The 5,900-nt window shown below is 43.3% G+C and overlaps 1 pseudogene; it reads right to left on the bottom strand.

The window, feature by feature from the left end:
- Positions 1–1,869: 1,869 nt before the first annotated feature.
- Positions 1,870–4,274, bottom strand: LOC116273557 (annotated as a pseudogene).
- Between the last annotated feature and the right edge of the window lie 1,626 nt (positions 4,275–5,900).

The following is a 5,900-nucleotide window of genomic DNA, read 5'->3' as shown; positions in this document are numbered from 1 at the left end:
ACTCTAAGAAGCCTCTCATTCTTCAACTATGATCGACTCTAAGCAAGGTAGTCAACTACGGCACAGAGAGGTTAGGTAACATGCTCAGGGCACACAGCCCAGAGATAAACAGGCCAATATTCAGACTCCAATGGGTTCAGCTCCAAGCATATGGCCTTATCCACCCTCAAATTGCCTTTGAAATTGGGAGAATGGGTGGAAATAATTAAAAAACAAATATTCATGGGGAAAAAACCTTATAAAAAGCTATTCAACACCTGAACAATCTGTGACTGGACATATATGCCCATATCACACAGTATTTTAGTGAAATCTGTGGGCACCAAGAGGAGATGCACAAACTACAACTAGTACACTCAGAGCAGGGACATTTTTCCACACTAAACGGGAAGCCATCACCAGAGAAGCCACCATAAAACCAAGATTATAGAGAGAATGTTTTGGGAGTATGGTGGACTAACTTCTAAACAAATAATTTGCACTTTGAAATGAAGTGACAGGTGTCACCTTATAACACAAAATCATGCCACATTATACAAGGAACTCCACACCGTGAGGAATTCTCACTACAACTTTTAATTGCCCAGAGACAAATTTATTGAAATCAACAGCCACTGAACATCTATTACATGCTGCAAATTATATGCATTGGAAAAGCATAAGTATGACACTTTGTTCACAAAGGAGCAAGTTTGTAGTAACGACAGCAGTTGATGTTATTTTGTCCTTGTTTTTCACATAATTCTAGTTAACATATTGAGTGTCTACTATTTTCTAGGTACCATGCTGGACACACATCATGAATTATCTGACAAACATGTTGTGCTAAATTCATATATTCAATGCAAACGAGGGGGAGTCCTAAAGGTTGTCCTACAATCCAGATAGCTCTACTAGCTTGTTAACTACTTACCTGTTCTCCAAGATGATCCTCTTCTCTCACGCTTTTGACAGGACCACCCTGATCTTTCCTCAGAAGCTCTCATTGATTCTAACTGCACTGAGAAGATACGAACCATGTGAAGGGAGCCGAGTGGTGACACATGTGCTCTGCCTGACCTCCTGCTGTTGGCAGTGACTTGGCCATGACTCTACAAAAGGTCAGTCTGTTTCTGTGCTTTCGGCCACTCTCAAAGGCCATCTTTCTGGAAGTTTCCTCCATTTCTCATATATCAATTTTCTTTTTGTACTGAATTATTCCTTTGAACTTTATACTCAGTATCACAATGACAGCAACATTAACACATTGGTATCACATGTTCTTCTAGTTATAATCCACTTTACAAAAAAATCTAACTTTATACTCAAACTTACCTTATCTACTTCCTCTCCCTTTATTTTACCCTGAATCTCTAAGCATATCTCCATTACAAATTGTCCAAGTTACAAATAACCTTCGTGTTGCTAAATACCATAACCAAATCTCATTTCAACCATAAACTGTACTTGTTGCAGTTGCTGACACTATCTTTTAAACACTTTGTGCTTAGATTTTTTCTTACCTCATAAAACCCTCTTTTCTAATTTTTCATGTGACACCAGCTGCCTCAGATGTCAAGCTTTAAGAAAATTCTCAAAAAACCTGTTTTTAAACACTTTGTACTCTGAGGAATATTAAATGTATACCTATGTTCAGAACTCTGATATGAACTGCAATTGACTTTACATATAGCTCCAATATCTTTATGTATTTATTTTGAGATAAGGTCTCACTCTGCCACTCAGGCTGGAGCACAGTGGTGCCATCACTGTTCACTGCAGCCTCAACTTCTCAGCCTCCCAAGTAGCTGGGACTACAGGTGGGTGCCACCACACCCAACTAATACTTGTATTTTTGGTAAAGATGAGGTTTTGCTAATGTTGGCAGGCTGGTCTCCAAACTCCTGAGCTCAAGAAATTCACCCTCCTTGGCCTCCTACAGTGCTGGGATTACAGGTGTGAGTCAGTGCACCCGGCCTAGCTTAAATACCTCATAGATATTACCAAATTATCTTGACAAGTGAATTCTTGACTTCTGCTACAGGCCACCGTAGTTTTCCAAATCTCAAAAATTCCATTTTTTATTCACTTGGGCCCAAACCAATAAGTTATCCTTCACTCTACATCTGTTGCCGACATATGCCAAATCCATGAGCTAAATCCTTTTTGGTGTCCACCCTACCCAAGGCATCACTTGTTTCTCATCTTTGAAATCTCCTGAATTATCTTCCTGTATCCATATTTCCCTTTGTTGTATTTTCCTACACCACAGGCACAGTGATGCTTTTAGACGTGTCTGTTATCACGTAACACCCACATGAAAAACTCCAAGGGCTTCCCACCCCACTCAGCCTAATTCAAAGTGCCTTAAGGGTTGTTGTTGAACCACACACAACTTGGAAAGTGAAGTTTCTGGCCATGGATGTTAACGAACCTGGTGTCCTGTTAATACTGTCAAGGAAAGTGGCAGCCGTGTTCTTTGATGCTAAGTACTAGAGTCTATTCCCTGTGCGTAGCTGTGTCAGGTTGAGCCTCCACCCATTCATACTCGGTTCTGTGCAATTCACCAGCAATTTTTGTGGCCTAGTATTTGACAGCTGCTGTCTGTACTCAAGAGGGTCCGAGATCCAAAGATAATATTAGAGCTTATAGTTACTTGGGGTCAATAGTATAATAAGAAACTTGACTAAAGTGTGTGCTTTATCTTCTTTGCCACTTGTGAATTGACATTCTTTTACTCTATTGCTACAAAACTAATCACAGAATTTGACTGTAAACATTTGATAGCTTTTGTAGATTCTTTCATTTTGTGTTGTTTAAACATGAACATATATTGTGAAACAGATCTAGTTCAGAGTGAAAGTTTGCTGTGAACTCTAATATCTGGGGTTTTTCTTCCCTAGAGAAAATAAATTTAACTGAATAAACCATTCTTGATACTTCCCTGAAAGGTCTCTGCATAACAGAACATCTTTCCCTTGCTCCCCTGAGGAGCAAGAATCCAGACAGGGTGAATCATCCTAACTGCCAATAGTAAGGAGACGTTGACAGCTGACCAAATAATCTCCAGGGAAACAGGGCACACGGAGGAAGGTCTTTGGAGCCTTACCCTCTTGGCAGTGACTGTAAGCATCACTTGTGGCGACTTTCTGAGCAGATGAGGAACGTGCAAGCCCCTTTTTAATGCCCCTGTGATGTCCTTGTTTGAGGCTGTAGGTGAGAGGGTTGAGCACGGGTGTGACAATGGAATAGAGGCTGACACTACCTTGTCCTGCTCGGGGGCGTGGAACGACCGGGGCAGCACGTATGTGTAGAAGGCAGCTCCATAGCAGATGCTAACCACAGTCAAGTGGGAGGAACAGGTGTGAAGGCCTTTCTGTGACCTTCAGCAGAGCGCATGCAGTGGACAGTTAACAAGACGAGGAAGTAGGAGGTGGAGACGATCGAGATGGGGATGAGCAACATGAGGACACAGCAGCTGCACATCAGTTTCAGACAAGGACGTGTCCGCACAGGCCAGTTTGAGAACCGCTGGGATCTCACAGAATAAATGGTCGATACTGCGGGAGCCACAGTCAGGGACAGTCATGGTGATGGGAGTGAGCAGAAAGCCAGTGAGGGAACCACCAAACAGGGCACGAGCAGCCAGCAAGAGATACATCTTGTGGTCCCATCAGGACTGGGTATCAGAGAGGTTACAGGCATTACACCAGCGGTCATAGGCCACTTGAGGCCCAGTAGGAAGAACTCCAGACCAATCACATGGTCCGTGGCAGGGTGGGTTGCAGGCCACAAAGGAAATGGTTCTCTAGGAACCACGTCCACCAGGAGCTCTGGGGCAGTGGTGCGATGAAAGGAGGTGTCGAGGGGCGGCTGGCTGGGCAGAAAGCCCATGGGGTGTGGAGGCGACAGTCCACCTGAACCAGAATATCATGACCAAATTTGCAGTTACAGCCACTGCGAAAACAGCCAAGATCACTGTGAATACGATCCCCGTAGCCTCACCCTTCTCCAGAAGCCCCGGGAGGGTGAAGTCAGAGGATGACGTGTTCGTCCTTCATGTGGCCCCACGAGCGTCCCAGGGCAGCGGGAAGACAAGGCCCAGGGAGGAGGCAAGAACACGTTCAAGATGGGAAAGGTCTGCAGTGGAGGCGTCACTTCTGAGGGTACCGTCAGGATGAAGCTTCAGGGTAGAGGCTAGAAAAGAACCAGCAGATCAACATGCGCATCATAAAGCGGAAACCGTGGCTGCGTTTCCCCGTCAGAACTGCTGCTTCTGTGTTGTCTGTGTTCATCGTGCTGCTGGAGGTCACGGTAACCTCATGATACAATTGCTGTGTCCTACACCAAGAACGGGGTTTTAACCATGTCTGTTCTGTCCATGCTGCATTTCTCGTATCCAGGACGTTATCTGGCCCTTAGTAGGGTTAAGTAAATGCTAGTTGGAAAAGCAGGATGCTTGATTCATTGATTGGCAAAATGGATAAAGGGGTGTGAAGTAAATCACTGAGGAAACGAAGGGTTAGGATAACTTTTGGGGCTACGTGAATAAAATCGTTCCTATGTTTTATTATTTGTATAAGTTTAAGGACGAGTGCAGTGTCATGACATGGATATGTTGCATAGTGGAGTCTTGTCCTTCAGTGTAACCGTAATTCAAATAGCGTAGGTTGTGCTCATATTCATTCCTCACCCTTGGTCCCCTTTCACCCCCTACTCTTCCAAGTCTTGATGCCAATTATGCCGTGTAATACAAAGTGGGGACTCCTCCGTGTTCTTTAGCTGTTTTGCTAGCACGACGATCTTTCTTTAGGTAAGTTAGAGATTGAAACTTCTTGCAAAAACTCAGAATTAAATTTTAAAAAGCGGTTTATGACACTAGCTCCTCCTTGCATTGCTCTCCACTGCTCCTGTAGGTTTGGGAAATGGGCAAGGAAATTACAAGGAAAGTGTTGGCAGGTTGAAGCTTTGTCACCAGGAGACACAGGAGCAGGGTTCACCAAGCTACATGTCTGCCAGCGTTTACCGGAACTGAGGCCAGAGCTAAACACAGGCTTAGAAAGCTATGGAGATGTATGGGAGTGTGACAGCAACAGGCCAGTTTAAGGAGGGATTTTATCTTTAACTTGTATCAGGTGGAAGATTCAAATGTTAGACAAAAAGAACCATACGTGTAAAAATTACCACCCTCTGCCCAACTAGCCCCCCTCCCCCGCATGGCAGGCTTCAGTGGCTTGAGTCTCAAACATTTATCAAAGGGGGAGCCTAGGTGCGCGCTGCAAGGCTTTTCCCCCCTTTCACATGTTGCTGGACACCTTGGCTCTGTTATCTAGCGTTGCCAGATTTAGCAAATAAAGATACAGGACACTCAGCTATGTTTGACTTTCAGATAATCAAAAAATCTGTTTAAGTTCATAATGTACTTACAACCAAAAAAAAAGGGTTCACCATTTATCTGAAATTCAAATTTAGCTGGTTGTCCTTTACCATGCTGAAGTCATACCTGGTTTCACAAAGGTACCAGAATTGTAATGACCTTGAAAAGTGACCAGTAGAATCAGTACAAATTAATGAAGTCTAAAAAAAAGTTATATAGTAACATCAAAATTAAACTGGCTTATTCCCAATTTCCCTGTGATCGATACATTCAGATTACTGTGAAAGGGGCTGAGGACTGGCCTCCTCTGTCAGGCCTCCCAGAAATACTCTGGTCAAAACTATGTCTATGTCAGTGAGTCTTAGCCTCCTGATCTTTTAAATTCTATTCCATTTCCCAAGGATAAGTGAACACAAATATTGTCTAAAAATATATTCTGCTAATTCAAAGTCCAAAAATATAAAACATAACTCCAAAAACTTCCTAGAATCAACCCACACTAAGGAGAAGAGAGCACATCTCTGTCATATTAAACAAATTCAAA

This window comes from Papio anubis, unplaced genomic scaffold (genome assembly GCF_008728515.1).
Source record: "Papio anubis isolate 15944 unplaced genomic scaffold, Panubis1.0 scaffold876, whole genome shotgun sequence".
NCBI lineage: Eukaryota > Metazoa > Chordata > Mammalia > Primates > Cercopithecidae > Papio > Papio anubis.
The sequence above is the reverse complement of the archived record's forward strand: the minus strand, read 5'-3'. Positions and strand labels throughout refer to the sequence as shown.